The sequence below is a fragment of the Hippopotamus amphibius genome, chromosome 14 (genome assembly GCF_030028045.1).
Source record: "Hippopotamus amphibius kiboko isolate mHipAmp2 chromosome 14, mHipAmp2.hap2, whole genome shotgun sequence".
NCBI classification, from domain to species: Eukaryota; Metazoa; Chordata; class Mammalia; order Artiodactyla; family Hippopotamidae; genus Hippopotamus; species Hippopotamus amphibius.
Genome location: NC_080199.1, coordinates 71,321,034 through 71,331,179, shown reverse-complemented (window position 1 = coordinate 71,331,179; position 10,146 = coordinate 71,321,034).

Sequence of the window (10,146 nt, the reverse complement as noted above, 5' to 3'; positions counted from 1 at the left end):
GGATCATAAAGAACAGATTTCTGGTCTGAGCTTTGTGATCTTGAGCAAGTTCCAGTTGATTCTCATTTTTCATGGCAGTTCTGTTCTACACATGGCTGGGTCTTTGAAGGTGCTCTGTAAGTAATATGCTGGATAAATAATAAGTGGAAGAAAGAAAGGGAGGGAGAGGAAGGGAGGAAGAAAGAAAAGGAAGGGAGGGAGGGAGGAAGGGAGAGAAGAAGGGAAGGGAGGGAGGGAAGAAGGAACAAACCTGGGACAGCTAGTGCTTACCTGCTCAGTGGAGTCTAGGCTAAGAGGTTCTTGTGAGTGACTTAATACTTGATTGGCAGCAGTGTCATGTGGTCTGAGGGCATGTACTATAGTTCCTCACAGGATCAGCTTGTCAGAATATAAATACAGCTCCACAGGGAAACTGGTGAGGAGGACAGAAGCAGCCTCGTACCTCATTCAGTACTGCCATTGCTCTATCACATCTTCCTTTTATCTCCACCTTAGCGCGTGTCACAGTCAGAAATTCTCTTTGGCTTTTGTTTACTTGTTTATTTTACAGGCAGTGAGGCCAATCGTCTTGCCAGCCTTGTTTTTTTTTACTATTCCCCAATGCCTCGGAGAGTCCTGACACGTAGTCAGCACTCAATCAATATTTATTGAAAGAATAAATAAATTCTGTTCATCTATCATCTATCTTGTTTTTAAAATCTGGACTGACTCGCCTGCGCCCATCTATACATTTGCACAATTAGTCACTTCCTAGCACATGTGGGTGACTTTCTTAGGACTTTTTATTCATTTACTTTGTTAGTCATCCATCCACAATTGTATCTGCTCACTTCTCTCTTCTGTGGGCTCTGTGAGGACAAAGTTATGCAGCTTTGTGTTCCCAGCACACAGTGGGAATGCAATAAGTTTTTCTCGAATGAATGAATAGATGTTTTCTCTAGAGAGCAGAGGTTAGAGAACAGTTGGTAAGGTACCCAATGAATAAATTGGGGGATGAGGAGAGAAAAACAACTTAAAAATCTAGTATCATGCTCTGTGACATCAAATGTGCTTTCTTACAGAGGTACTCATTTGATCCTCACAAATTCCTGTAAACTGGAGCAGGTATGACTGTTCCCATTTAGAAATGAAGACATCTAGTCTTGTGGGTTTAAGTCTGAGCTTAAAGTTGGTAGGTAGTGAATCTAAGATTAAAAACCAGGTCATTTGATTCCAAGATCAGGGCTTTTTGCATTTAACTGGGGTGAGTGTGTCTCTGATAAATACCGTTGGGCAGTGTTCTTTTGTGAATGATAAATGTTTGAAGGTAAATCCACAGAGGAGAGCTGACACCGCTCTAGGCCGATGCAGTCTCGTTAGAACGAGTATAATCTTGAAAAGGCTATGATGGATAGGACCCATCTGGGTGAACAAAGCCTAGTCTGGTGTTTTGTTTTGTTTTTTTAAATCAGAGTCTCACTGCCACTCTTGTCTAGAACAGGAGCCGAGAAACAAATGAAGGTGAACATATGGATGGGTGGGTGGGAGCAGGGAAAAGATCGGTAAGGTGTGCTGTGCTGGTCAAGTAAAGGCTGCAATGACATGGCAAACTGTGGGATTATGGTTGGCAGGGAGCTGGATGGTATCTAAAGGGACAGTGGACAGTGGTGGCAGTTGGTGGCAAGTGCCTTCTGCAATGGTGGAGCCAAAAGTGAATGGCCTGAGCCAACACCAAATCTTGCCAAAGTCCTGACCAGTGTCCTGACTGTGGGTATCCTCTGAAGTGAGCCCTCAAAACATGACTTGTGTGTAGTTCCTATGGGTCCCTTTGTTCTCTCTGTCCTTCACACTTTCTCTTTGAACAGCTGAAGTGTTGTCTAAATTGGAAGCTGGGAGAAAAATGCCATGAAGTTGCCAACTTCATCCTTTCAGCAGGGGGCCTCCTGCTGCGTTCTTGGTGGGTCCTCATGGGTGGTGGATGCAGGCCACTGAGAACCTGAGAATGAGTCTCTCTGGGGTCCCTGAGGCTGTTCTGAACAGAGACAGGCTGTCCTCTCCAGTTCTCAAGCAACAGCCTCCCTGCCTTTCACCCTTGGCAACTAGATGGGTGAGGGATGCTCAGCTTTTGTGGCATTTTCTGAGCATTGGCTGATGCCCTGGAATGGACAAGGCACTTTGGAAGTTGATATGAGACCCTCCAGCTTCACCCATCCCTGTCCAGCTTCACTGTCCCTCCTTTATGTCACTGTGCTCTTGGCCTCTCCATCCATGGCCACTGATGCTTGGACCTCCACCTCCCCTGTCAGGCCAGCCAGGTCAAGGCATGGATGTTCTCCGTGCAAAGAATCCTGCTCTGGGAGACCACCTCACTCCAAATTCTTGCCCCATTGATGGCTAAAATTTTACTCACTTCATCAAACAACCCTCAAACATACCACATTTCATAGACTCAGAGTCAGTTCTAACTCTCGCTCCTCTTTTCCTTCCCTTTGCATCACAGAATGCCAGTGGAAGTTACACCACTGATATCCACCACTACACCTTGAACCTGAAGCAGTGTTTCTCAAACCTGTTTGGAAAACGATGACATATTATTCATTTAATTTTTAAGATCTAAATACCAAATTTGGGGCTAAAGCAGACAGTATCTCACACGTATCTCTAGTGCGTGGACTATAGGTAGAAAGCTATCGGGAATATAGGAAAAACGTATTTTGAGAAATTTTAAATTTGAAAATTATATTCATGAACATAGTTCTTCCTCTTCCAAATGAAGACCGGGGAGTTATGAAATTCTTCCCAAATTCTGTTGGGATAGACAGTATTTTAAGGAGGGAGTTGGACAAGGGAAGAGAACAATATGCACTGAGTACCAGCTATGGATCAATGCTGGGGGCTTTACAGGAGAATTTAGGTGTCATTGCAGGTGCACCCAGAGGACCAGAAAGAGTTTTTAAAAGCCAATGGGGGGAGATAGGATCAAGATGGCAGAGTAGGAGGACGTGCACTCACTCCCTCCTGCAGGAGCACCGGAATTACAACTAACTGCTGAACAATCATTGACAGAGGGACACTGGAACGCACCAAAAAAGACACACCACATCCAGAGACAAGGGAGAAGCCGCAATGAGACGGTAGGAGGGGCGCAATCGCGTTAAAATCAAATCCCATAAATGCTGGGTGGGTGACTCACAAACTGGAGAACAGTTATACCGCAGGAGTCCACCCACTAAAGTAGGGGTCCTGAGCCCCACGTCAGTCTTCCTAACCTGGGAGTCCAGCAATGGGAGGAGGAATCCCCAGAGAATCAGACTTTGAAAGCCAGCGGGATTTGATTGCAGGACCTCCACAGGACTGGGGGAAACAGACACTCCACTCTTGGAGGGCGCACAAAAGAGTGTGCTCACCAGGACCCAGGGGGAAGGAGCAGTGACCCCATAGGAGACTGAACCAGACCTACCTGCTGGTGTTGGAGGGTTGCCTGTAGAGGAGGGGGGCAGCTATGGCTCACGGAGGAGACAGGGGCACTGGCAGCAGGGGTTCTGGGAAGTGCTCATTGGTGTGAGCCCTCCCAGAGTCCTCCATTAACCCCACCAAAGAGCCTGTAAGCTCCAGTGTTGGGTAGCCTCTGGCCAACCAACCAACAAGGTGGGAACACAGCGCTACCCATTGGCAGACAAGCAGATTAAAGTTTTACTGAACTCCGCCCACCCAGCCCTACACGCCATCAGTCCCTCCCATCAGGAAGCACCCACGAGCCTCCTAGATAGCTTCCTTCACAAGAGGGCAGACAGCAGCATCAAGCAGTATCAGCAGTATTTCGTCTTGTGGAACTGAAAACCACAGCTACAGAAAGATAGAGAAAATGAAAAGCAGAAGACTTTGTACCAGATGAAGAGACAGGAAAAACCCCCAGAAAAACAGCTAAATGAAGAGGAGATAGGCACCCTTACAGAAAAAGAATTCAGAATGATGATGGTGAAGATGATCCAGGACTTTGAAAAAAGACTGGATGCAAAGATCGAAAAGTTTACCAAAGACCTAGAAGAATTAAAGAGCAAACAAACAGAGATATGCAACACAATAACTGAAATGAACAATACACTGGAAGGAAACAATAGCAAATTAACTGAGGTAGAAGGGCGAATAAGTGACCTGGAAGACAGAATGGTGATAATCACTAATGTGGAAAGGAATAAAGAAAAAAGAATGGAAAGAACTGAAAAGACAGCCTAAGATACCTCTGGGACAATGTTAAATGCACCAACATTTGCATTATAGGGGTCCCAGAAGGAGAAGAGAGAGAGAGGACCCGAGAAAATATTGGAAGAGATTATAGTTGAAAACTTCCCTAACATGGGAAAGGAAATAGCCACCCAAGTCCAGGAAGCACAGAGAGTCCCAGGCAGGATAAACCCAAGGAGAAACACGTCAAGACATATAGTAGTCAAACTGACAAAAATTAAAGACAGAGAAAAGTTATTAAAAGCAGCAAGGGAAAAACGACAAATAACATACAAGGGAACTCCCATAAGGTTAACAGCTGATTTCTCAGCAGAAACTCTGCAAGCCAGAAGGGAGTGGCAGGATATGTTAAAAGTGATGAAAGGGAAGAACCTACAACCAAGAATACTCTACCCAGCAAGGATCTCATTCAGATTCGATGGAGAAATCAAAAGCTTTACAGACAAGCAACAGCTAAGAGAATTCAGCACCACCAAACCAGCCCTACAATAAATGCTAAAGGAACTTCTCTAAGCTGGAAACATAAGAGAAGAAAAGGACCCACAAAAACAAAAACAAAACAATTAAGAAAATGGTAATGGGAACATACATATCAATAATTACCTTGAATGTAAATGGACTAAATGCCCCAACCAAAAGACACAGACTGGCTGAATGGATACAAAAACAAGACCCATATGTATGCTGTCTACAAGAGACCCACTTCAGACCTAGGGACACACAGACTGAAAGTGAGGGGATGGAAAAAAATATTCCATGCAAGTGAAAATCAAAAGAAAGCTGGAGTAGCAATAGTCATATCAGATAAAATAGACTTTAAAATAAAAAATGTTACAAGAGACAAGAAAGGACATTACATAAAGATCAAGGGATCCATCCAAGAAGAGGAGATAACACTTATAAATATATATGCACCCAATATAGGAGCACCTCAATACATAAGGCAAATGCTAACAACTATGAAAGAGGAAATGCAAGGCAGAAATAGAGACACAGATGTAGAGAACAAACACATGGACACCAAGTGGGGAAAGCAGAGAGGCTTGGTGGGGAATGAATTGGGAGACTGGGATACCAAATTGTACACTCTAAATACATGCTGTTTATTGTCTGTTAACTGTATCTCAATAAAAGTTCTTAAAAAAGAAACAAAGCCAATGGTCCCTAGGAAATTCCATGACTGCATTTTTGCCCTGGAGGAAAGCTATAAAGAGGTTTGGAAGGATAATAATAGCTAACACTTACAATAACGCATACACTACACACAACACTTTTTTTTTTTAAACCACTTTGAGATATGATTAAGATACGAAAAGCTGGACATAATTAATGTATACAATTTGAGAAATTTGGAGATGAATATACACCCGGGAAACCATCACCATAATCAGTGCCATAAGCATATCCATCACCTCCAAAATTTTCCTCCTGCCCTAGCTATTTGTTCATTCCTTCCTTCCAGCACAGTTTTAAGTACTTTACCTATATTAATCCGTACAACATCCTTATGAGGTAGGTATGCTTGCACTGTATCTATTTTACAGATGGGACAATGGAGGCACAGAGAGAGAGATTGTTGCCCGAGATTGGTTACTAGAGGTGAGATGTGCAGAGGCTATGCTCTTACTTGCTGGCTTACACAGTCTTGCTGAGAACCTGCCATGCACAATCCACCACTCCCCACACCCCACTCCCCACCAGTGTGTTGCTTCACTAAGTCTTGTGGGGGGTGGGGTGGGGGGATGTTGTGGAGAGAGAGAGCACACGAGAGCAGGCACGAGCAAGCCCAGGGGCTGGCTGCTAGCATTAAGCCCCAGCAGCGCTGAGACTTCGTTTTCCTCACTACTGTGCCCTTGGCTCAAAGAATGTTTGTTGACTTAAGGGCTAAACTTAGATTTTTCTGAGTGCAGGGCTCACATTATTCCTTTGTTAGTAGTTATTTCGTGACCTTCACGATGACCCAGTTTTCTTTATTCACTTGGTTGAAAAATGATTTTGGCATTTAAACAGCATGACTTCATTATTGATATTTTAAATCTCCTCCCACCATCGAATTCCCCTTTTGGTATTTTGTCACTCCTGATAGATTTAGAAACATCTGTCTTAGTAGACTTTTTCTTCTTCCTTTTGAATCTATAATGACTTTAACAAGGAGTATTCTGTGAGTGCAGAGTAGTTGTATTTTTATTTTATTTTTATTTTTATTCTCTCCTTCACTCCATAATAGAGGTTAAGAATATACCCTTTGGATAACAAAGAACTTTCCTACTATCTTTTCGATTGACTGAATAGGCAAAGAAAACACCATAATTGTGTGAAATGGTCTGATTTAGAAACCAATTATAAGGAACATAATTATCTGCTAGTGAAATATGCATGTAAGTCCTTGGTTTGCTGCTTCTAATGTCACTGTAGACAAATGTATAGTCAGCAGTAACTTGCATAAAGTAAACTGAAAGCCAACCATTTCTAGATTGTGTCTGAAAATCTCATGACAGAAACTCAAATCAAAAACAATATCTATTTTTCTCCTGCAAATGTCTCACCATCTCACCGTGTGTGTGTGTGTGTGTGTTTTCTGATCTGAAATTAAGGTTCACTTGCTCCTCCTTTCTGTCTACTGGTGATTACCAAAGATTCAATCTGTAGATTTCTCTTGGCTTCAAAGCTGGAGCTCTGAGGTTCTTTTTTATCTTAAGGATGCAAATGGACAAAAAGTCCCCTTGGTTCCCTTAGGAAATGCATCATGAAGAACCATCTCGTTGCCCACCTCAATGTCCATAGGCTGTGGATAATGGAACAGGACAGCCCCACAGGCCGGCCCTCTTTCTCTCAGTGTATCAACAGGGCCAGGGCTGTCTGCTCCAGAGAAGACAGCAGGCGGTGCTTCTGAGCTTCCCACCTGTCCCTCTTTAGGGGTTCATGAGAAGCTTGCTACAAGCTGGGTAGCGGGACAGAGGTGGGTCAAGCTGCACAGCCTAAGCAGGGAAGAAGTGCCAATCTCCTTGGCTCTACGTGTCCAAGGGCAGGATGCTGGACTACAAGGGCACCTGGCCTCCAGATGTTTGCCTTGCTCATGCCTGTAATATCAGAGCAAATTCTCCTTGTCCTAAGGCCAGTCAAGCTTTTGTCACTGCCGTTGTCCTTTGCGCTTCCTTTTCCCTACTCTACTGCTTCAATCTCTTCACCTACTGTACTTGATCAGTTCTAAGACATGTTTTGGGGGGCACTAAATAAATACAAAACTTTTTAAAAGTCCACACATTTTTTTCAAGGTTAAAATTGCAAGAAAAATAGAAATGTTTAAAAATGTTATTTTTCTGAATTTTTCAGTCACCTTCTCCTACCTTTAGGCCTTTCACTTTTAGGATTGATGGGGAGAAAGTAAGATAGGTCATCCAAATTATGGTGGAATTGTCTTGAATGCCAGGGTGAAAATATGGATTTAACTCTACTTAGCTATGAGAATCTGAGAAAATTCTGAAATGAGGGAAGTGGTAAAGAATTGTTCCTGTCACAGCTTACAGAGGACTTGCACACTGCAGTTACTTAAAGGGAAGAAGGGCAGGACACGGAGGGCCTTCAGTGTGTACTCGGCTCACAGTAACAGGGCTTCCCTGTGTGGGGCAGAGAGCAACACTGATGGTTGGTGGAGAACGGATGCCTGGCACTGGATTTCCCTAACATGTACCGAAATGAGTAGGGGTATTCCGTGTCCTAGGTTAAAGGAGTGAGAAGCATCAAAGGTTTGAGTCTGAAGAAGCAGGAGAGGACCAAAACGAAAGCAGACAAATGTGATAGAGAGATGATTTTAAGAGAGTAAAGGATGAGCTCAATTGGGTCCCCAAAGAAATCTGCACTGATGTACCTTTAATTGAAGAAGCCCTTTAAGCTGTTATCCGTCTGTCCATCTCTGTGTGAATGAGTCTGGGATCCTTTCCAGAGAGCAGGTTTTAGAAGGGTGGGTGTGGCCTGGAGAGGAGAGGGGCGCTGCTGGGGAAGGGGAGGGTGGCAGGGCAGGGGGCTCCTTCATGTCTTCCCAAAGCTGCCCAGGAGGAAGAGGCAGAGGTGCAGGTCTGCTCTGGTTTCCCTGTGGCCAAGGGCTGCCCTGCTGGGTGACTTGAGGGCCCTGAGAAGCCGGGTTGCATGTCGGCCACCTGCTCCCAGGAGCACCCGTGGTGCACGGGCGGTGGACAAACCTATGCTTGCCTTGGACCCTTTGTGCTCGCGCCGTGGCCTTTGCAGCCACAGGACTTGGGAGCGCTGGGTTTGGCCTAGTCGTTGTGGTACCCATCTTTCCACAGCCCCACAGAGTCTTATTTATATCAGCGATGGCACACCAAGATAGATGGGTGAGTCACCTGGGTGTCAGGGAGAAACTGGCTTTCTGTCATTCTCCTGAAGATGTGGAGAGTTAATATTGCACAGCAGGGAGGGATCTTTTGTTATCTGGCAATTAGGTATTCCAGTGTGTTCTCACTGCCTGTCACTCAAGATTCATCTCTGCAGGAAACTTTCAACCAAGCAGAAGGTATTTTTTCTTACTCCCTTAGCTTTTAGCAACATTGAATCATTGCATTGATCTGTCTTCTTATAGTTGGTTTTGTGTCTTTTAAGTGAGAACAGAATCTATGGCTTTACTGCACATCTTAAGAACCTTTCTTTGTTTCTCAGAGTCAGCATGGAAATGCTAGCATACATATACTGCTCATAAAGACCTTATCCTCTTCCATGGAAAGGTTTATTGGCAGTGTAACTTGAACACCAAAGCAATTACACATCTGTTGAGCATCTGTAATGGACCAAGCTCTGTGCTAGGCACAGGGGATGCAAAGTTGAATAAAGAGCCGTCCTCACCCTTGAGTTTTGTTCATTCATTTACTCAACAAATCCCTGTTCTAGGCACTGGCGATACCACAATGAGTAAAATAGAAAAAGTTCCCGCCCTCAGGGAGCTCATATCACAGTGGGGGCAGGAAACAAATAATGTAATAGCAGGTGGTGATGTGAAAAGGAAAAAAGATAAAGCAGGTAACCACAGAGTCTGTGTGTGCTGTTTTAGATGAGTGGTCAGGAAGAATGTGGGCATGTGGGTAGAATTCTGAATAAATCAGGGAGTGAGACTCAGTTACCCGGACGAGGAACCTGCCAGAGAGGGGAGCAAGGGCAGAGGCCCTGAGGTGTCTGAGCAGCAAGAAGACGGTGTGGCCTTTCTTCATGAGCAAGGTGGGAACTGCAGGAGGTGAAGGTCACAGAGCCAGGCCAGATGATGCAAGGCTTGGAGGCCACATAAGGACTTGGACTTGATCCTTTTTCACTGTAGTGTCTGCATTTGAATTTTTTTAGCATATGGGGTTTTAAAAAGAAAACTTTTTACTGAAGCATGATAAACATGATGAACACACAGAAACACAAAAATTCGAAGGTACCTGTGTAACCTACACTCAGGTTAAGAGGTACAATTTTACCCCACCCCAACCTAGAGGCCCCTCCCAATCACTCTCCCCTCCCCACAGAGAACTGCTATCTGATGTCTAGAACCACAGAATGATTTTGAACTTCCTATCAATGAAAGCATACAGTATGTAGTCTTTTATGTCCGGTTTCAGTCACCCAATATTATGCTTTTGAGAGTCTTCCCTGCCATTGGACGTTATAATTGCTTGTTTGTTCTTGTTGCTGTATAATATTCCACTGGATGAATATTCCACAGTTTATTGATGTGGGTTGTTTTCAGCCTTGGCTATTACAGATACAGTTGCTACAAGTATTCACGTATGTGTCTGTCAGTGTATCTGTATGTGTTTCTGTTGGGTATAAATCTAGGAGTGGAATTGCTGGCTTATGGGATATGTGTGTGTATATATATATATACATATATATATATGTATATATATATATATGTATGTATGTTTGACGTTT